The sequence below is a fragment of the Bubalus kerabau genome, chromosome 9 (assembly GCF_029407905.1).
Source record: "Bubalus kerabau isolate K-KA32 ecotype Philippines breed swamp buffalo chromosome 9, PCC_UOA_SB_1v2, whole genome shotgun sequence".
NCBI lineage: Eukaryota > Metazoa > Chordata > Mammalia > Artiodactyla > Bovidae > Bubalus > Bubalus kerabau.
The window spans coordinates 43,843,600-43,867,260 of NC_073632.1; the positions used below are offsets into that span (position 1 = coordinate 43,843,600).

Genomic DNA, 23,661 nt, shown 5'->3' on the forward strand with positions numbered 1-23,661 from the left:
TTCTTCAGGCTGTCTTGACCAGATCTGGAAATGGACAGGTACCATGTACCTGTAGCAAACGCTTTAAAAAAAAAAAGGGTCCCACTCCAAGCTGCAGTTCAGCCATGCTCATCCTTCTCCCCATTGTGTGGTGGTCTTTAGGACAAATTATTTGCAGGATCTCAAACTGGCTTGGAGACAAGTTAAAATGAAAAACACCTATGAGAAGAAAATTGTAAGTTGATCTTGGACATCCATATGCAGGCAATAGACTGCTCACCTGCCCTACTCTCTAGCTATAGGATAGAAAGGAAAGTTTTTCTATACATGTGTTAGCCAGAATTCTTTGGCCCATGCCAGACTCCCACTGACTGTCTTGCACGGCTATCGTATCTCCATTCTTTCTTTCCCAGCAGTTAGCTTTTCAGGTAGAATCAATCCTTGTTGCTTAGTTGCTTAGTCACATCCAACTCTTTTGCCACCCTGAAACCCCATGGACTGTAGCACGCCAGGCTTGTCTGTCCATGGAATTTCCAGGCAAGAATACTGGAGTGAGTTGCCATTTCCTTTTCCAGGGGATCTTACCAACTCAGGAATCAAACCCAGGTCTCCCTCATTGCAGGTGGATCCTTTACCATCTGAGCCACCAGGGAAGCCCAAGAATACTGGAGTGGGTAGCCTATCCCTTTTCAAGGGGATCTTCCTGACCCAGGAATTGAACTGGGGTCTCCTGCATTGCAGGCAGATTCTTTACCAGCTGAGCTACCAGGGAAGCCCTTCTATAACCTAGATCTGCTTTGTTTTTTCCCTAGTCCTTAATGGCATGCTTTTTTTTTTACCACTCAGTGTGGCTGTAGCAGACATGAGAATGTGCCTTGCAGAACTCCAGCCACAGAAGCTTTACTGACCAGGGGACCCAGCTGCAGCTGTCTTGAGTCCACCACTGGGCTGGCTGAGCCCATGCCTTCACCAGCTGCTCCCCGGCAATGATTGAGTACAGCAGAGATACTAAGCAGGCTCCTTTTTGAAAGATACAAACTCCCCAGGTGGGGGCCTTTGGCCCAGGAAAGACACAGAGACTTTGCCTAAACTTTTTTAGAACTACACTGTACTCTACAACCTTTCCTATCCAACCTTGCCTCCTTCCTTCTCTCATACAGGGGCAAGATCTGCATTATGACCTGAAAGCTCTCCCAGTACCATCCTACATTCCCTGTGATCAAATGTATGTGTTTGCTTCTTGGAGGACTCAAAATAACACAGTAGCTCTGCCTCTTTGCTTATCCTAATTTGTGATAAATTCCTTGAAGATCTGCTGTGGGATAAGCTCCTTGTCTGTAAAATTCATGCAAGTAATGGGGGCCTAATGTATATTTGAGGAAGTCTAAAGTTAGACACGGAGAAGGCAATGGCACCCCACTCCAGTACTCTTGCCTGGAAAATCCCATGGACGGAGGAGCCTGGTAGGCTGCAGTCCATGGGGTTGTTGAGAGTCGGACACGACTGAGCGACTTCACTTTCACTTTTCACTTTCATGCATTGGAGAAGGAAATGGCAACCCGCTCCAGTGTTCTTGCCTGGAGAATCCCAGGGACGGGGGAGCCTGTTGGGCTGCCGTCTATGGGGTCACACAGAGTCGGACACGACTGAAGCGACTTAGCAGCAGCAGCAAAGTTAGTCATGTGGCAGAATGCATCGGTGCACATGAACTGTGATACGGAGGAGAGAATCAAAGGATGGGATTCAGTATCAGGAGCTCTGGTGAATACGTGTGTGTTTTGGGGGGGTGGTTAGTTGTTCAGTTGTGTCTGACGCTTTGTGACCCCATGGACTATAATATAGCCCATCAGGCTCCTCTGTCCATAGAATTCTCTTGGCAAGAATACTGGAGCGGGATGACATTTCCTTCTCTACTGGTGAAGATGCTCATCTTCAAAAGTTAGGAGAGAGCAGGCACACACAGAATTCCTTAAACGTATTGTGGAAGAAACAAATTGAGTAGTCAAATGAATGAAACACATAGAAAATACATCTAGGACAAAAATCTGTCTCCCATTCAGAGACATCCTTTGGTATCAACTGCCTAGAATAGCACAGGAGATATAAACCATGCTGCTTTCCAAGATCTAAACAGTAACTGTAGGAAAAAAAAAAAAAAAAGAATAAAGTTCTCAGGGAAAAGATTATCTTGAAACCAGAGTCAGCAAACTTTTTCCAAAGAGGGCCACTTGAAATGTAAAATCATTCTTAGTTTGAGTCCCATACAAACAAAGAAAGAGGGTCAAATTTGGTCTAGGGTCTATGGTTTGCAACTCCTGACCTAAAACAATGGTGAGTAGTCCTGTCTGTCCAAGAATAAATGCAGGAAACATGAAAACGTGTTAATCCCTCAGTCGTGTCCAGCTGTTTGTTGCCTGCCAGGCTCCTCTGTCCATGGAATTCTCCAGGAAAATAATACTGGAGTGGGTAGCCATTCCCTTCTCCAGGGGTTTGCACTTCACATGCCATATTTATATTTCATTCAAAATGAAAATAACTTTATAAACCCCAGCAGAGAAGTGTATATTGTTACAATTTAAATTATCACCTTAATTGATTGGGAATTGAATTGAAGGTTTCTGAGAGAATCTTCCTTCTTTTTAAGTCACTAAAATGTCCGTTTTCTTAGTATATTTGAAAAGTAGCAACAAGAAGGTAACCTTCTGATCTTTTAGGTATAAATTTCATTCTGAGCTACATTATGCAACTAACTGGCTCCTTAGTTCCAAAGATGATGGATTCCACTTCCAGGTTCTGGAACCATTAAGTGGAGCACGTGGTGTTCAAACTCTGGCTGGCCTTGTGACTCTGTTTTATTTTCAAAGAATTTATCCTTCATCTTTTTTGATACTTTGGTTTCCACTACCTGAAATTTGCCATATATCATGTTTGTTTATTATAAGTAATAATGATGATATAGTTATTTATTAAGCACTTGTGTCTTTGTGCTTAACCTTGTTACATATACTACCTTAACCTTGTTATACTGTACTACTGACTTGACACCCTGAAATTGATACTTTTATGGATGTTGAAACTGGGACTCACAGAGGGGATATGATTTGACCAAAGGCACAGAATTAATCTATCTCTAGTAGAATATTTTTGTCTTGGCCAGCATAGTACTCTTTCCCTTTCTTCTGGTAGTAAAAGAAGTATTTTTCTACTGTCTGTTCCACCCTATAGGATTCTGGTAGATCTGTCACTCATATGGCCCAGCTTTTCGCTGACCTAGCTCTCAAGTGTGAGTGAGTCACTAAAACAGATAGGATGGATACAGTTATTGGTCTAGGAGTAACCATATGGTTCTTATAGGATCAGGGGCCAGTGCAAAGGCTGTGGATGCTGAGAAATTCTCTCTCTGCTTTCATGACAGTGAGTGAGTGAGTCACATGTATTTAGGGTACCAGGGGTGTTCTTTGTCATTACACAAACACAGCCTGCTGGTGAGTGACACCAGTATTGAAAAAAGCAAAGCTGAGAGATGGAAAGAAAGTAAATCATATGGTGTCTTCTGAACCCAGGTATAGCTGAAGCTAATGCCAATTCTTGGACCAGCCAATAACCAAAGCTAACAAATATCCCTTTTGTTTAAACCAGAGTTGATTTTCAATTAATGCACAACTGCACTCATCTCTGCTGTTGCTGCTGCTGCTAAGTTGCCTCAGTCGTGTCCGACTCTGTGCGACCCCATAGATAGCAGCCCACTAGGCTCCTCTGTCCCTGGGATTCTCCAGGCAAGAACACTGGAGTGGGTTGCCATTTCCTTCTCCAATGCATGAAAGTGAAAAGTGAAAGTGAAGTCGCTCAGTCATGCCCGACTCTTAGCGACCCCATGGACTGCACCCTACCAGGATCCTCTGTCCATGGGATTTTCCAGGCAAGACTACTGCAGTGGGGTGCCATTGCATTCTCTGGCACTCATCTCACATGCTAGTAAAGAAATGCTCAAAATTCTCCAAGCCAGGCTTCAGCAATACGTGACATGAACTTCAGATGTTCAAGCTGGTTTTAGAAAAGGCAGAAGAATCAGAGATCAAATTGCCAACATCCACTGGACCATCAAAAAAGCAAGAGAGTTCCAGAAAAATATCTATTTCTGCTTTATTGACTATGCCAAAGCCTTTGATTGTGTGGATCACAATAAACTGTGGAAAATTCTGAAAGAGATGGGAATACCAGACCACCTGACCTGCCTCTTGAGAAACCTATATGCATGTCAGGAAGCAACAGTTAGAACTGGACATGGAACAACAGATTGGTTCCAAATAGGAAAAGGAATACATCAAGGCTGTATATTGTCACCCTGCTTATTTAACTTCTATGCAGAGTACATCATGAGAAACGCTGGGCTGGAAGAAGCACAAGCTGGAATCAAGATTGCCAGGAGAAATATCAATAATCTCAGATATGCAGATGACATCACCCTTATGGCAGAAAGTGAAGAGGAACTAAAAAGCCTCTTGACGAAAGTGAAAGAGGAGAGTGAAAAAGTTGGCTTAAAGCTCAACATTCAGAAAACGAAGATCATGGCATCTGGTCCCATCACTTCATGGGAAATAGATGGGGAAACAGTGGAAACAGTGTCAGAGTTTATTTTTTGGGGCTCCAAACTCACTGCAGATGGTGACTGCAGCCATGAAATTAAAAGACGCTTACTCCTTGGAAGAAAAGTTATGACCAACCTAGATAGCATATTCGGAGAAGGCAATGGCACCCCACTCCAGTACTCTTGCCTGGAAAATCCCATGGACGGAGGAGCCTGGTAGGCTGCAGTCCGTGAGATTGCTAAGAGTCGGACACGACTGAGCGACTTCACTTTCACTTTTCACTTTCATGCACTGGAGAGGGAAATGGCAACCCACTCCAGTGTTCTTGCCTGGAGAATCCCAAGGACAGAGGAGCCTGGTAGGAGGCCATTTATGTGGTCACTCAGAGTCGGACATGACAGAAGCCAGTTAGCAGCAGCAGCAGCAGCAGATAGCATATTAAAAAGCAGAAACATTACTTTGCCAACAAAGATCCATCTAGTCAAGGCTATGGTTTTTCCAGTGGTCATGGATGGATGTGAGACTTGGACTATAAAGAAAGCTGAGAGCTGAAGAATTGATGCTTTTGAACTGTGGTGTTGGAGAAGACTCTTGAGAGTCCCTTGGACTGCAAGGAGATCCAACCAGTCCATCCTAAAGGAGATCAGTCCTGGGTGTTCATTGGAAGGGCTGATGCTGAAGCTGAAACTCCAATGCTTTGGCCACCTCATGCGAAGAGTTGACTCATTGGAAAAGGCCCTGATGCTGGGAGGGATTGGGGGCAGGAGGAGAAGGGGATGACAGAGGATGAGATGGCTGGATGGCATCACTGACTCGATGCACGTGATTCTGAGTGAAGTCCGGGAGTCAGTAATGGACAGGGAGGCCTGGCATGCTGCGATTCATGGGGTCGTAAAGAGTCGGACACGACTGAGCAACTGAACTGAACTGAACAAATATCCCTTTTGTTTAAACCAAAGTTGGTTTTCTATTACTGTAACAGGAAAACTCCTGGTCAATGCAATACCTGAGCCAGAATTTAACCCAATATATCTAATTATATGACCATATTAATTAAGTCTTCATTAAAGACAGTGTGGCTCAGCTGGTAAAGAATCCACCTGCAATGCAGGAGATCTGGATTTGACCCCTGGGTTGGGAAGATCCCCTGGAGAAGGGAAAGGCTACCCACTCCAGTATTCTGGCCTGGAGAATTCCATGAACTGTATAGTCCATGTGGTCACAAAGAGTCAGACACAACTGAGAGACTTTCACTTTCAACTTTCAAAGACAAATTAGAGGTTAAAGTCATACCATTGTTAATAGTATAATCAAATTAAAATATAGAAATTGTAGCTAAATGCCCTATGAACAGCCCTAATCATGGTAATTAGCATTTCTGCTACAATTAATTTTTTGTTTTTCCATGAGCAGCTTTATGACACTCACTGTATCTTATCCACCCCTTAATCTTTCTGCTGAGCCCAATCCCTAGGACTCAGAAGGTATTCAGTAAACATTTTTTGAATATGCAAATATTTATAGTAATTTATTAATATCTACCTTTTATTTCAAGTTAAGTTGGAATACTCTTGCCAAGTTAGTTGCATGTCTTAATCTCTCACTTTATTCAGATATTTGCTTAACAATCTGACCTTATCTAAGAGGTTTTCCAACAGAGGTTTCCAATACAGTCTCCTGTTCATCAGTCTTTTCCCCATCTTACTTTAGTTTTCTTGATAATAGCTACACCTACACTTAGATTTATTCCTTGTCACTCTCACTAGAATGTAAACTTTTTGAAAACAGTGCCTCATATATAAAAGGCTCTCAGAAACAATTGAACAACTAAATATTTACATCGTAAACAATGTAACTGGGGTGCATTCAGATCCATACTTCTAATGACTTCCAATAGTTTTTTAAGATTTATTTCATATTTTATAATTAAGAGTTAAATTTAATATTTATATATTATAATGTAATGAATATATGTTTTAAACATTATGAAATATGGTCTTAAGTAAAATACTTTGCCATTGTGTAAACTGAATCTAAAAATCTACTAAATCCATACTAGTAATCATATTGATTAACACAATATTGCTTTAAGACAGTCGGCTAAATCAACCATCTGTTTGCTCATGATGTTATGGCAATGATATCTTAGCCTAGATTAACTGTAATAATACATTCAGGCTTAATGACATCTAGGTGTATATCATGATTAAGCCATAGAAACTGGACTCATGTTATTAAAAAAATACTTTGACTTTTTTTTTTTTGGCAGACTTAATCTAATTTTCTCTACCATAAATTTTTAAGTATATACAGACCTGGACCCAAAGCAATGAAAACCTACTAGTAGAATTATATTTTGAGAAACTCTACACTATAAAAATAATATAGTTGCATTGGAAAAGTTTTAGATACAAATCTCTTATGACAGAGAAAGTGATCATAGAAAGAACTATATGATGCAGATTAACTATAGAACATATTCAAGTTTTCAGTCATCTACCAGTTAGACTGACTTCAGGGTAGAGCTTAAAAAACTATGGCAATCATCACTGTTTCCTCTTTCCTAGTTTATGTTTCTAAACATTGCTCTTGTTGGTAAGCTTGCTGCTGCTAAGTCACTTCAGTCATGTCCAACTATGTGCGACCCCATAGTCGGCCTCCTACCAGGCTCCTCTGTCCCTGGGATTCTCCAGGCAAGAACACTGGAGTGGGTTGCCATTTCCTTCTCCAATGCATGAAAGTGAAAAGTGAAATTGAAGTCACTCAGTCGTGTCTGACTCTTCGAGACCCAATGGACTGCAGCCTACCAGGCTCCTCCATCCATGGGATCTTCCAGGCATAGTACTGGAGTGGGGTGCATCGCCTTCTCCTGTTGGTAAGCATAGGGCTACTGAAAATGACATATTTGGAATTTTCCCATGAATACCATAAACTTAAAAAAATACATTACAATTGCAATGTGAGTGCTTTGTCTCTTGCTGACTCCAAGTGTCTAGCTGTTTCTTGCTCTTTATTTCTCCAGTTATCAGAGAGAACAGCTGTAGTTCTACATTGGATATACCTTACAGTTTGAGGTGTCCAGATGCCAAGTCCTGCTTTAAAAAGAAAAAAACTTTAAAAAGAAGAAAGCAGTCCTTCTGAAGGTAATGTTTCCTTCAGAGGCAACTAGTGTTTAGAGTCAAGATTAAAGAAGAGTAATCAGGGGAGGAGAGAAGCCAGACTCCCATTTGATTTTCACCTGTAACAAATACAAATGGCATGCTGTTAAATACCCATTCCCTGACCAAGGGATCACCTCTTTCTATTTGAAAACTGTAAGATCTTTGCTCACGTTTTTCTGTGGAAATAGGTAACTTGGCTGTAGTTTCCATCTTCCTTCTTAAAATGGAGCTTGATCAAGGTTTCCTTCCTACTGAGGAGAAGGGATGGCTATGTGACACACCAAGAGGTGGAGCCACAAGAAGTACTGTGCACAGGAACTCAGGGAGTACCAGAGGGGGAGGGTGGGCGGAGAGAGACAGCAGGCAAGGTTTTATGCACATTATGCTAAAATGCCAGCTCCTTTTGTAAAAATGGAAATATGGTTAATTTACAATGTGTTGGTTTCAAGTTACCAGCTCTTTTGTTTTGAACCTTTAATAAAAAGTTAAATATAATCTAAAAGTTCCAAATTCTAGATCAGTCACAGCTCTTCATTTAGAGTTTGCATAAAGTTATATATTGTGATTAAATATTTTAATATGACAAATGTCCAAAGTAGACTTATTTGTCTTATAAGGTTCAGGCTGAAATACTATATTTCAGAATGCCTCATACAGAATAAGTTAAAAAGGCATATTTACTTCTAATTACTTATCCTTACTTTCCACTGATGAACATGTCCAAGTGATGGTCGCTTTTGAATTGAGACCAAAGAAAGTAAAACAAGTGATCGTAATAGTAGTTGCATTCAGGAAAATAGAATTCTTTCCTGCAGTTTTAGTTTATTTTGGAAAAAATCCCTATTCTTTGCTGTTCTACTCTCAAGCTCAACTGGAGTCATTTTTATGAGAATGAATTTACCTATTTCTCTCAAAAATTCAAGCTCACAATGTATTCAGTATACATACACACATATATGTGTACACACACACACACACACACAGACATTAAGACTGAAGCATTTTTCTTCATCTTCTCTGTGAATTCTGACTAAGAATCTCAGGAGCCATTTTGCAGTTCTTTTCCAATATAACTTTATGACATGTATACATATAATATTACTTTTTGACTGCATATATGTCTCTAGGTAATGCCTTTTCTTCCACCCTATTTGAATAACAATGAAAAAAGTATATTTTCTTTCATTGCTTAATGCTTGAATCATATTCCCTACTTTCCAATTCACAACTTGCATCAGGACAGTCATAAAATCCACTATCATAAAATAATCCTGTAGCCAAAAAAATAATAAGTAATCCATCCTAAAACTGAGCCTAGGACCAGATATTTAGTTCTGAGCCTAAATTCTCAAAAAAGTTTTCTTAGTTCTGCACCACATGCTAAACAACAACTCCAACTATAAAACATCCTTTTTTTGGCTGCACTGAGTCTTTGCTGCTTCGCGAGGGCTTTCTCTAGCTGCAGAGAGCAGGGGCTACTCTCTACTTGTGGTGCAAAGTCTCCTCATCACAGTGGCTTCTTGTGTTGCAGAGCACAGGCTCTAGAGCAAGTGGGCTTCAAGAGCTGCAGCACACGGGCTCATTAGTTGCGGCTCACAGGCTCTGGATATCAGGCTCAGTAATTGTGGTGTATAGGCTTTGCTGCTCCACTGTACATGGAATCTTCCTGGACTAGGGATTGAACCTGTGCCTCCTGCATTGGCAGCCAAATTCCTATCCACTGTATCACTAGGGAAGTCCTCCAACCACTATGTCTACGTTATTAAGACTCAGTCATCTCTGCTCTGTTTCTCGCTAAAATCCACTGGTTAGCCAACACCGTGTCCACAGAACCTTCAATTCTGAGAGCCAAGATCTCCTAGATGAAGTACTCAGGGACAACCGTAGTCTACAGATTGCACTGTTGGGAACTTTTAACAGCTTCTACTTAAGCAACAAGAAACAAAAGGCAAAGCAACATTTGGAGAAACTGAGGAAAAAGACCTTTTAAAATTAAAACACCACACACACACACATTTGCTTAAATCCCTATAATTGGCCATTGCTAGTTAGGATAACAGGTTTTGTTTGTTTGTTTTTTATTAAGAAAGAGCATTTACATATTAGATTGCTATGTGAAGGATATTTAGTAAGATAGCTGGAATAGTGGCCTATGTATGCTTACAGGCAGTTGTAAATTCCATCTCCCCCCACAGCCCTAAACAAGCCCAGGTGACTGGCATGCACAGTGTAGCTGCCCCTCAAGACATTAATGCTTCCCCCACTGGTCTTGCCGGTAGTGGTCACAACCCTCTTCCATTGTCCCTGGGGAGGAAAAACCAGCACTGATTCTCAGCTTTCAAGCTCATTGCACCCTCTCAACTTCCAGGTCTCTGACCAGTGAGTCAGCTTCCCTTTCTTTGACTTGATATTGTTTAAACACCTCTAGGCCACCACTGTCGGAGAAGGCAATGGCACCCCACTCCAGTACTTTTGCCTGGAAAATCCCGTGGATGGAGAAGCCTAGAAGGCTGCAGTCCATGGGGTCACTAGAGTTGGACACGACTGAGCAACTTCACTTTCACTTTTCACTTTCATGCATTGGAGAAGGAAATGGCAATGCACTCCAGTGTTCTTGCCTGGAGAATCCCAGGGACGGGGGAGCCTGGTGGGCTGCCGTCTATGGGGTCGCACAGAGTCGGACACGACTGAAGCGACTTAGCAGCAGCAGCAGCAGGCCACCACTGGGGCTTCCCTGGTGCTGAGACAGTAAAGAATCCACCTGCAATGTAGGAGAACCCGGTTGGATCCCTGGGTCAGGAAGATCCCCCCTGGAGGAGGGCATGGCTACCCACTCCAGTATTCTTGACTGGGAAATCCCATGGACAGAGGAGTCTGGAGGGCTACAGTCCATGGAATCACAAAGAGTCAGACACATCTGAGAAACTAACACTAGTACTACTACAGGCTACCGCTATGTTTACAAAATTGATTCATCCTGCACTCATTATTCCCTTATTTTCTTCTTTCCAGTCCAATTTCTTTGACACAGAGAATATTAACTACTCTTCTGGGCCAGCACTATTATTTGAGAAAATAGGTACACTCTAAAATATGACCTTTGTGGAACTTCTAGTGAAGGTTCAAAAGTTTTATTTGAAGGTTAAAAACTTAGTCAAGTCTTAAAAAGAGGATAGAACAAGCCACTGCACATTTAATTACTAGATATTATATTGAAATATCATAGGCATTGTTCTTAACCCCCTCAGGTATGGGTCCAGGCACTGACACTTTTAGAAAGCTTTCCAGGTTATTCTAATGTGTAGCCAGTGATGAGATCTATTGTGCTGGTAAGTCTCCACCCTAATTGACACCTAGCTTTCAGTTGTAGTTAGGGAATTATGAAGGTGGAAGCAACAAATGCTAACCCATTGCATCTCAAACATCTGTGTGCACAAGAATTATCTGCAGTTCTGCTAAATATACACAGTTTCCTGGGGCTTCGCAAACAGGTCACTGGTGAAGAGGTGGGGACTCAGAACTTGTGTTTTCAACAAGGGACCCTGATGATTCTGATGTGCTCCCTAGACCACATTTTAATGAAAGCTACTTAAAATCTAGACACTATCTAGACTTGTGTGGTGATACTTAATATTATGATAAGTTTTAAGTTGGCTTAAAACTCAACATTCAGAAAACTAAGATTGTGGCATCTGGTCCCATCACTTCATGGCAAATAGATGGGGAAACAGTGGAAACAGTGACAGACTATTTTGGGGGGCTCCAAAATCACTGCAGATGGTGACTGCAGCCATGAAGTTAAAAGACGCTTGCTCCTTGGAAGAAAAATTATGACCAACATAGACACTGTATATTAAAAAGCAGAGACCTTACTTTGCCAACATAGTCCATGCAGTCAAAGCTATGGTTTTTCCAGTGGTCATGTATGGATGTGAGAGTTGGACTATAAAGAAAGCTAAGAGCCGAAGAATTGATGCTTTTGAACTGTGGTGTTGGAGAAGACTCTTGAGAGTCCCTTGGACTGCAAGGAGATCCAACCAGTCCATCCTAAAGGAGATCAGTCCTGGATATTCATTGGAAGGACTGAAGCTGAAGCTGAAACTCCAATACTTTGGCCTCCTGATGTGAAGAACTGACTCATTTGAAAAGACGTGATGCTGGGAAAGATTGAAGGCAGGATGAGAAGGGGACAACAGAGGATGAGATGGTTGGATGGTATCACCAACTCAATGGACATGAGTTTGAGTAAACTCCAGGAGTTGGTGATGGACTGGGAAGCCTGGTGTGCTGCAGTTCATGGGAATGCAAAGAGTTGGACACGACTGAGTGACTGAACTGTACTGAGTCCAGAATTAAATCATAATGATCATCTTGAAAAGAAAAATTATTTTATAAATTTAATATCTTTGAATTTCACTCTTTTTTAAAAATTTCACTGATTAATATTAGTGGATATAATGACTTATCAAACTTCAGGTTGTTTTTATAATTACTAGATAGATGTTCACAGCACTTTGACAATCTTCCCCTTGGCACTATCATGACCTATTTAGAAAACTAAACAAGATCCACTGTTTTGAGAAAAATAGGGTAGAAAATACAAAAAAAAAAAAAATTGAGAGAGAGAAAAGTACTTTCTTCAGTTGTACATGTACATGTCTATGTGACTGTGTTTTCCTTTTCTTGTTTTCTGGGGGAAGAGGAGAGAGGGGTAACAAAAGTCAACTTCAAGGTTTTATTTTAAAATTACTAAAACTTTTAACTAATGATGTACACATAAAATTTTATGACTGTTGCTCATTTTAGCTCAATGTAACTAAGTTGTCTTAATTAAAACTTAGGCCACCTGATGCCAGGATCCTAAGTTCTAAGAATTGGAAAAGATCCTGATGCTGAAAAAGACTGAGGCAGGAGGAAAAGTTGGGGACAAAGGATAAGATGGTTGGATGGCATTACCAACTCAATAGACATGAATTTGAGCCAAGTCCAGAGGATAATGAAGGACAGGAAAGCCTGGCATGCTGCAGTTCATAGGGTCATAAAGAGTCAGACATGACTTAGCGACTGAACAACAATAACTGAATAAGAAGACTATTAAAAATAAGTCTTCAAGACAGAAGGGACTTCCCTGGTGATCCAGTGGCTAAGACTATGCACTCCCAATGAGGGGACCTGGGTTTGATCTCTGGTCAGGGAACTAGATTCCACATTCTGCAACTAAGACTTGGTGAGGCCCAAATAAGTAGATTTGGGGCTTACCTGTGGCTCAGACGGTAAAGAATCTGCCCACAATGCAGGAGACCCAGGTTCGAACCCTGGGTTGGGAAAATCCCCTGGAGAAAGGAATGGCAACCCACTCCAGTATTCTTACCTGGAGAATTCCATGGACAGAGGAACCTGATGGGTTACAGTCCATGGAGTCGTAAAGAATCAGGCACAACTGATCAACTCAGAATTTCACTTTTCCTGAATGTTTCCTGAATGATGCCAATAAAAAATATATATTTATGCCTTTAAATTCTTTTAATTTGAAAATCAAGAGCAAGCATGTTAATTTTATTTTCTTCCAAGTCAAGGCCTGAAATTCACTATGTTAAACCATCTGAATCCTACCTCCCTGTGAACAGGCACACCTGCAGAAGATCAAAGCTCTCATTGACCTTGGGAACACAGCAGTTTTGAACGAATAATCTCATTTAGTAAAAAGAAAACCATATGTGAATCAACATTAACCGCTCTTAGCCCACATCAGAGATGATGGCTCCCTTGGCACCAGTCTGAATCTTGAGCTAAGGAATTTGGCCTGAGCTTCCCCCTGCTTCGCCAGGACAGATTGATAAAGAGGTACAACATTAGCTTAATCAGTTGCTTCACATTTCTGAATTTTTCCAAATATGTCCTTCATGAGTTTGTTTTCTATAGAAATACAGAAAGAATGTTTTCATATGTATATTTCAGTTCTCAGTTCCCTGTTCATTAGAGAGAATTGAGCTTAGCAAATATGAGTAACAACTACTACTAACATGTATTTACTGCATACTCTGCCAAGGACAAAGCTAGAAGTTTTACATGCTTCATTTCTAATATTCACAACAATACATCTAGTTACTATAATTATCCTCACTGTGCAGATGAGAAAAGTAAGGTGCAGAGAGCTTAATGATTTGCCCCAAATTTGGCAAGTTTATTACAGGGGCAACAAAATATAATGGGATAATAAGCCATAAATCTTGAATCACATTTTTCTGCCTTCTGGGCTGTATTTAAAAAGTAAACCACTGACTTTTATTTAGTGTTTACTTCATGTTAGGAAGATTCCTTGGAGAAGGAAATGGCAATCCACTCCAGTACTATTGCCTGGAAAATCCCTTGGACAGGGGAGCCTGGTAGGCTACCGTCCATGGGGTCGCAAAGAGTTGGACATGACTGAGCTATTTCACTTTCACTTTCACGTTAGGCACTTTTCTAAATATTTAAATGCTGCATTAATTCTTTTAGAAAGTATGTTGTTCTTCCCACTGTATAAGTGATGAAACTAAGGCACAAAGAGGTCAAGAAACTTGCCTAAAGCCTCAAAGCCGATAAATGGAGGACCTATAAATTAACCCAGGCAATTAGCTTCAGATTATGTACCTTTGACCGTGATGCTATGAGAATATTAACAGGTTTCAAACAACCATTTTTTAATTTAGTTCTTAAAATGTACAATCACATACACTCCAACCATGTGCATCAGGATTTATCATAACAAGACAGAATGTCAATATGAATAATTCTAGTTGACAAAAAAGGAAGACTAATCCTCTACCTCCCAAAATTTGGGCAACAGAAACTGACCAGATTACTGAGCTAGGTTGTTTTCAGTAGTTATGAAATTTCAGAGTAATGAGCATTTTATCCTAAATAAAACTGTTGGTTTTTTTTTTTTTCCCCCTTTTTTTGGAAAAAAAAAACAACCATTTGCATATCTAAATGATACAACAAACAGCAAATGGGAAGAGATATAAATAAACACCAGTTCAATATTGGGAGAGGCAACCCTACATACAATGTCCATCAGGTCATCTTTTCTGTGTTTTAGTATCACAACTGTGATGCATTAAGGGAAATATAAAAAATCATGGTAAATAAATGCATAGTACTTCATAAAAGAGGAAAAACCTGAGAGGGAAAAGAAGGGATAATCTTAATAAGATCCAGTAGTTTCTGATAGATTTGTCAAATTTGAACCAGAGGAAAAGAGATGATTATCACACTGTCTGGCAGGGATTGGTCATGATGTAACAGCTTGAGTTCAGAGACTTGTTTTACAAAAGCCATAGCACTTGTTAGTAAACAATAATACCGTTAAAAGGAAGGAAAAAAAATTGTATTTTCAGAGGAAGGAAAATTGCAACTCTTTTACTTAATAATATAGCAAACATCAACGCTGAATTACTCAGGCATACATACGGCTTAGATTTAAATCAGGAGATACTTATACAAATGGAGGGTCTCTGGAGCTCTTGTTGCTGTGTCTCTCTGCCCCACCACCTTCACTCTCCTGGGAGCTCAGCCCAGGACTACCCCAGGGTTCATAGCGGCTGTCCCTGCGCATGGTGCTGATTTTCCACGTGCAACAACATGGACTCCAGAGAGAGATTACGGTGTGCGTTAACAGCGAGTGATTCTAGTCTTCCAGCAAGACATAGGCTTGTTGTGTTAAATGTGGAAAAAATACAGAGTAGAAGTTGTGTTCTTAAATTGTTTTCAGGGCTTCTAAGAGTGAGTCTAAACGGTTCTTGAAAATTAGCCAGGATCAAATACTATTGCAAACTAAGCCCATACACATTATGGACTTTTCGCAGGGTGGAAAGCAAGCTTGGAAGAGAAGTGCAGTCCGTGTGAGCCAGCAATGAAGATTTGGAAAATATGTACATAGTGATGTGTTCAGTGCATGGTATTTTGAGGAGGGCTTCATCAAAAAGGAAGTGTAACCTTTCCCCAACAGATTTGAGAGCTGTGCCTTTTCTGTGCGATATTATAGATAGTACGTAGAAACCCAGATGGTTGCATTCACATGTAGGTTTTGGCTGTCATCTAAACAACTGGACAGATTAAATGTATATGGAAATGAACAGTCTTATTTTTGTAATTTTATATTATACAATAAACAGTTAAAAGATGAAAAAAAAACTGTTCTTCAATTTTTGACTGTTGTTCTATTTAACCAATAATACTCTGAGATGAATTACTTATATAGAATTAACATGTACATACAAATAACTTAAGAAATTTTTTAACCCCTAGATTCTGATCCCTGCATATAATTTAATGAACAAACAGAAAAAGAAAGGAAATGGTAAAAAGGTTTTACATTTTATATGAATCTATTTGTTCTCTTAAATAGACAACACTGTTTTTGAAAGATCCAAATTCTCTCTTAAGCTATTAAGATGACTTCTTTAGAAGTTTTCTTTTTAGTTTCTTTCTTAAAATTGTCTGATCCGTCTAAGAGCCAGTTTCCACATTTCTAAACTTGACTGCTCACTACCATCAAGAAAGGATTTGATTACAATGTTTTAGAAACAAAATGCATGGTGTTTGGGAATTAAGTACTCATTGTAACTATATTCAAAGCATGGTGTCACAGGCTACATCATTTTTTTTCTTTTGAACTATAAATTCTTCAACTTAGGTGGCATGGCACTATTGGAAACAGACTGCCATATGCCTTTGATTTCACTTAGAGACATGCCATCTGCCACCATATTCAATGATGATTCAAAAAAATAAGAAGAAGGAGAAGAAGAAACAGAAGAGAAGGAAGGAGGGAGGATATGGAAGAGGAGGAGGGGAAGGAAGGAGAATAGCAGAAGATTGTGATCAAATGCAGGAATATGCCCATCATGTTCAGTCTAGCATCTAGCCCGGGACTAGTTCAGAGTATCTCTAGTCATGAAGCCAAAGCCAGACAATATCAACTAAATCCTTTCTTTTTCTGTAGGCAATGAACAGAGTACAATGCAGTTCACTCAGCATGATTATTGACATGGTTTTAGAAAAAAGTCTTTGATATGAAAGAAAAAGCCAAAGATCCTAGGGCAATTTATATTTTAAAGGAGTTTTGGCCCAGGGACTGGGATTAAAACAGGGCAAACTTGCTTGTACACAGTTAATTTATTTGTAAAAAATGCAATCCTTCATGGGGGGTGTGGAGAAAGGAGAAAATGGCAAAACATCTGGGACTTGGGGGAGGTTATTTATATTGAGGAAAATATCTAAATCTATTTTGGTTCTATGTTTTATCAAGTGTGAAATCATCCCAGGATATATTTTAACTCTCCATAATAAAATTACTGTAATAAATCCTTTAAGATGATTCCCAAAGAACAAAAGTAATTTTTCTAAGAAGCTTAAAAATAGAAGTCTCTTTCAAATGCATCCAGGCCATGCTCTCACAGTCAATATTTTACTGTAGACATAGAATAGAATAGAATATGTATGTGTATGCTTCTGCTGCTGCTAAGTCGCTTCAGTTGTGTCTGACTCTGTGCGACCCCATAGATGGCAGCCTACCAGTCTCCCCCATCCCTGGGATTCTCCAGGCAAGAACACCGGAGTGGGTTGCCATTTCCTTCTCCAATGCATGAAAGTGAAAAGTGAAAGTGAAGTCGCTCAGTTGTGTCCAACTCCCAGCGACCCCATGGACCGCAGCCTACCAGGCTCCTCCATCCATGGGATTTTCCAGGCAAGAGTGCTGAAGTGGGGTGCCATTGCCTTCTCCATGTATGTGTATATATATATATTTATATATAATATGTATAACTGAATCACTTTGCTGTACAGCAGAAATTAATACAACATTGTAAATCAGCAATTAAAAAGAGTAGAATAATTTTATATATTTTGCAGAAAAAATTTTGTAAATGATAGTGTGCTTAGTTGGTTTTGTTTACTTGAAAGAGGAAAAGATTCAAACCCTATGGACCAAAATTTTGTCTAAGAGAATACTATATAAAGAACCCAGCTGGATTTTGACCAAATTTTTCCTTGTAAAATAAAAAAATGTTACAAAACTAAAACAGGTTTTGAGGATAAAATGTAACCCTCTTTCAGAAATCTATAGCTAATAGTACAAGGTAGTCTTGTACCTAGCTTGTAAGATTTATTTGAAATGTTTTATCCCAGATATCCAAAAGAAAAAAATGGTTCCCAAATAACTGAATTTTCCATATACTTCTAAGAAATAAAATTTGATGAAATTATTTGCCACTTCCCAAAGGTAACTAATTATAAGAAATAATTATATTTGGCCTATTGTAGAAAGTTCATGTCACTATCTATTGAAAAGCATTTAATAGGCACCTAGAAAAGTATTATGGGAAGTATAAAAAGAAGCTAATTAATAACATGTGGCAATTGTATATTTCTCTATAATTTATTTACAATATGTTTTTACCTTCTTTATCTGATAAGTATATTTTCCTGTTTTAAAAACAAGAAAACAGGCTTAGCAGTGTTAATCACCTAGGTAGGATCAAACTGCTAATAAAAGTTAGAATCAGAAGTGAACTCAGCTGATGTCATGTCAGAGTTCCCTGTACCCTGGCACCTCTGTCTCTGCCAAAAACACTGGTGCTTCAACTTTCAGAGCTTGGTATTAATCCCATAGAGTCTGCTGGTGTTTTCTGTCTTCTGTGAATAGAAGTGCTTCGGAAGCAGTAACATGTAAAGCCATTTTCAGCAGCATATACCTCTATAAATTAAGGATTTAAGAATTTACTAGGGAAACTGAAAAGAGGTGTTTTTATGTCACAATTTGACACAAGCTAGTCATGTGACAAATTATACATGCATGAATGAAGTACTGTTGCAAATATCCTTGCTATTGATATCATATATTGATATATTAGAGTGATAATTTGTTCAGCACAGTTAGAAAATCAGACTCCATATAACAGGGTTCATCATAGAATAAACACCTCACAATTTACTTACCCAGGACAAATTTGGGCATATAATTTATTAAAACCTGTTAGCATAGCTCAGAGGTATTAGAGAATTTCTAGTACTAAATAATTATTCTTCCAATTATCCAATAACTTATTTGTGGGGAAGGTCTAATCTCAGAAACACTTTTGCTGCTGTGGAAATGGAATTTGAGATGTAGGAATACTTCAAACATAGGTGTCTCCCAGGGCAGTCTTCAAAGTCAATATGAGTGGGGTAATGCAAGAAAGTTTAAAGTGTGCTGAATTTCTTGGAGAAAAAAGTAGAAGCCCTTGGATAATATTTCTCTGAATCATATCATATCTACCATTTCTAGAAATATATAGAGTTATTTATAGGAAAAAAAGAAAAAGAAGCAGGAGGAACTGAGAAGAGGCAAGGAAAGTAAAACAGGTAATACTACAAAAGTGTTCTTCAAGGTGAGTACTTGGGGTTTAGAACTGAGTCAAAAGCAGCTCCCAGGTCCATGAGATGGTGACTCTGTCTGATAGAGAGGACAGAACTTGCACGCTGATGGAGAGATATGGAGATAGGTCAAAGACCCTGATCCATTTCTTGTCTGCACTCTGACAGAGCCTGGCAAAAAAACTGCAGAGTTTCATTCACAGGGGAGTGTTCACTTCACTTAGCCAAGCTGTGTTAATAATACTTTGTGTTAATAAAACTTTGTTATGTTTTCTGTATGTTAATAAAATGGTACCCAGAGCTCTTCCTACCAAAAGCATCTGTCAAGTCAGAAGTAGGATGAGATGCTCTCCAAGGTCTCTTCCAGATTTAACATGAGAATTTGATAAGCAGAAAAAAATCTAATTATATTTTTAATAACTAAAAAGTTGGAAATGTCTATTAAAAATCCATGGTTCAGGGATTCTTATTCAGATTCTTATTCAGGGATTCTTATTCTTATTCTTCTTATTAGAAAAATGGATCGCTAACTTTATACAACCAATTTCCTGCTAAGTTTGGAGTATATTTTTTGTCCCTAGATAGTAGATAAAATTCTCTCAATTGATGTGTTGGGTTTTTTTTCCCCATTTGCCAGTTGCTCTTTTTTCCACTTGCCTCTTTTAGGAATTTGCTTGGCTCTTTTCCTCCATTTAATGACTATATTTAAGAAAGGATTTGGCAATGTGCCTAGAGGCTCTTGGGTGTTGGATGCCATATAAACAAAATTAATTACTAATTTCAGTGCCAATATCAGATCACTGGCAGTGAGAGGTTAGTTGACAAAAAAAATCAGACAGTGTCGAAAATTTCAACAAAATATAGTATGTTTTCACATACATTAAGAATATGCAAAAATTAATAGAAATAATCCTGCCTATTTGTTTATATTTATATAGTGCTTTATGGTTATTTTCAAATGTCTTCATACACATTATTTAATTTGGTTGTCAACACAACCTCGTGTGCTGGCTACTACTGTTATTAACATCATTTTATGAAATTAAGGAACCACCCCTCAAAGCTGCTGCACTATCATATGTATTTTTTTCATTCACTCAACAGATAAAGTACTGAAAATCTGCCAAGTGTCAGATGTCACATTAGGAGTTGTAGGGTGACCAGCCATCCTGGCAAATTTGCTCAGAGCTGAGGAGTTTCCTGACATGTAGACTTTCAGCACTAAAACAAGATAGCCCTAGGCAAACTAGGATGCCTGGTCAACCCTAACAATTTTGGTCATTGTAACAGCACATCATGGTTCCAGTCATAAAAGAAGTTCCATCTCTCCTTCATTGGCCTTTCCTCACTCAGGACTTTACTTCTGGACCCCACTCTCAGCTCTACACTAAAAATCCTCTTAATATTGCCAGTGATCCCCTAAGCACCAAAAATAGCCCTTATGTTCCCAACTTCTCTGAGATTTTTAACATTTCAAATACCTGGTATTCTCTTGGACTTCACTTTCTGCCTTGCCTTTCTCTCTCCTGCAATAAGTCCTACATTTTTGCACCTAAACTTCCAGCATTAAGCACTGGCCTCCAGATTTTACACTCATATCAGCAGAATAACAGCTTTGGCGCGAGGGTGTCTGACAGAGAGCTGCTCTCCTACTGGCCATCCCACCAAGTATTAGAACGAATCAAACCTCAAAACAAAAAGAGTTTTTATCTCCACGGCCAATCCCCCTTCTTGATCCCCGCGACCCTGCTTCATCTCTGTTGTTTGGCAGCCCCCTTGCTACTCAGGCTCCATCTCAATTATCATTTTTTTTTCTTCAGCTACATCTAATATATTATTTGTTTTTAGAAAGAAGTTCTTTAGAGAGTTCTTCATATTCTTTGCTTTTCCTGCCATTAGCACTGCAACGAAGTTCCCCTCTCTCTCTCTCTCTGTCTTTTGCATTGCTGTTCTAGTCTTTTCCATGAACTAGCTACAGCCTCCTCTTTCATTTCTATCTTCACACCAATTTAGACTGCAGTGTTATTAAAGTTAAAGCCCAGGTTAAAGTACATTCTGGTCTTCATTCTCAGTGTTCTCTTATATGTACCTCATTCTCCAGACAAAATAAGCTATTTGATATGCAGTCCTTTCCGCTCGATGCCTTTATTTATGGTTTATTCCTTACATGTGAAATATTTTTGCTTATCAAAATGCTACTCTCTTAAAATTTCTGAGTTTAACTGAATTTTTTTTGCAACTCCCAAAGGATATAAGCATTCCCTCCTTTAAACTCATTTCATTTGGTACCCCTGGATGACTCATCTCACCTGCTTTATATTACAATTATGTGCATCCTCTTCTCAGTTCTCCAACTAAATTGTATATTGCTTGAGACCAAGACTGTGTCTGCCTCATTCTAGGATCCCTGCTTCCTCCAGCAGGCATTCATTAAGTTTTCTTTAAAGATTGAATTGCTCTTATTCCTCTCCCAATTCTGGTTTTAAAATGCATTTTGTAGTTATGTTGGATATGACCTAACTTAAACAAATACATAGTGAATGAACATTGTCATTAAAAAACAAAAAACTTAAACACCCAATGATTGTCCAACCTCAACACAAAGTTTCTGAGTACTAGAAGCATTCACACTAGGAGATTAACTTCCGGTTGGGTGTTTGTACACACACATCAGCCCAGCCAACTCCTTATCAGCTCCACCACAGAAAAGGCCACAGAGAAGGAGAGCTATTCCAGAATGGGCAATCACTTTTGTTCAGAAAATAGACTTTAATTGAGTAATTTTTCAGATGGTTGGAATTGAATTGGTATGGCACTGCAGGAAGAATGCCTGTTTGGGGCCTAAATTATTTCTCCTTGTTTAGAGGGGGCCACAACATAAGCATGAGATTCAACACAATTGTGAAATTATAAATACATATTTGGATTTTTGGACAATTCCAAAAGAAACCCATCAATAATGGGCTTTGAAGGGTTTCACTTAATTAACCTGGAATCAGTTGAAACATTAGAACTTAAAAAGTTCATCATAACATTTGTTTAGTTTTTATGGAGATAATTTCAAAAATAGCAAAGTTGAAAAGCAGAGTCATTTTTCATGATGTTTTCAAATATTCTCCTAAAGACTTTGGGCCGACATCTGGAAGGAAAATAAGAGGCTTATGTGAAGAAAATCATCTTATATCTTGCCTTATCCACTGTCCTCTTCCTTTAAAATTCTCTTGCCATCATCAAGTTTCTTCAGCTGTGCGCAAACACCCGAGGGCCTCCTACCTCAGGCACCACTGTCAATGCCCAGAGGATTGAGACCTCGTCCTTGCCTCTTAATTATAGCCGACTCTGTCCCTTGTTCTGAACGGAGCTATATCAAAGACAGGGGGAGATGAATGAGTGGTCCATGTATCTGACATCTAGTATCTGCTGCTTCGGATGTGGGGTTTGATTTAGGGTCTCTATCAGAGAGTTTAAGGAAACAAAGTCTTTTACATTCTTTAAATAAATTCATGCACTGACACACTATTTACCTTCTCTGGCACTTCTATTATTTAGAACACTGGGCTTTTTCAGTTAGGCAGTATTTTGGATTTTCCCTTTCCTCTCACATTTATAAACAAAAACATTCAGTTTGTAACCTAAGCAAGGATAAAACAAAAGAGAAACATGGCAGCAAGACTACAAAACTCCAATTTGTCATTTTTTTATATAAAGGATATAGAATGGAAAGCAAAATAACGCTTACCTTTGCATTTAAATAATGGCCTGAAATTAGTACATTAAAATTACTCCCTCTGTAGATGCATCACAGTTATTATCTCTTTACACTGTGATGCAAATATAATCAGTTTTTGAAGCATAAGGGTCTCCCTCCTGTAAAAAGACCCTCACCAAACAGTGAATGGGGCTGAAGTCCCACCTGTGCTCTGATAACTGCTCCTGGGTATCCTGACCCAGAGCGGCCCCTTTCCCGAGAGACAAGGCACCTCTTTCTCAACACAAAGGCACCATCTGCTCTTTCAAACTTTTGCTGGAGCTGCATTGGTCCACAGGGGTACATTTTTGCTAATTGGCCTGTGCAGAAGGGGCATCTTTCTTTAATTTGTACAAAGGCACTGTGTAAGCCAGCTGCAGTTTGATCTTAAGGATCTGATTTGTGTTTCTGGTAGAATAATGGAAACAATGCAACCAGGATTAAGCAGGTTTCACTAACAGAACCAGCCTTAAATTGAAGAAAGTAGGGAAAACTGTTCAGGTAGGACCTAAATTAAATCCCTTATGATTATACAGTGGAGGTGACAAATAGATTCAAAGAATTAGATGTAGTAGACAGAGTGCCTGAAGAACTATGGATGGAGGTTCATAACATTGTACAGTAGGTGGTGACCAAAACCATCCCCAAGAAAAAGGAATGCAAAAAGGTAAAATGGCTGTCTGAGGAAGTCTTAGAAATAGCTGAGAGAAGAGAAGTGAAAGGTAGAGGAGAAAGAGAAAGATAAACCCAACTGAATGCAGAGTTCTAGAGAATTTCAAGGGAAGAT

The 23,661-nt window shown here is 39.2% G+C and overlaps 1 long non-coding RNA gene across 3 annotated transcripts in view; it reads right to left on the bottom strand.

Annotated features, from left to right (window-relative positions):
- Positions 1 to 23,661, bottom strand: part of LOC129619784 (uncharacterized) — a 69,200-nt gene that overhangs the window by 18,572 nt on the left and 26,967 nt on the right. Inside the window, exon 1 of one of the 3 annotated variants that reach the window (XR_008698103.1) lies at positions 15,182 to 15,298. The exons of the other annotated variants lie outside the window; for them this stretch is intronic. This is a non-coding gene — a long non-coding RNA (uncharacterized LOC129619784). Of the gene's footprint in view, positions 1 to 15,181; positions 15,299 to 23,661 lie in introns of those variants that run through there. 3 annotated transcript variants of the gene reach the window in all.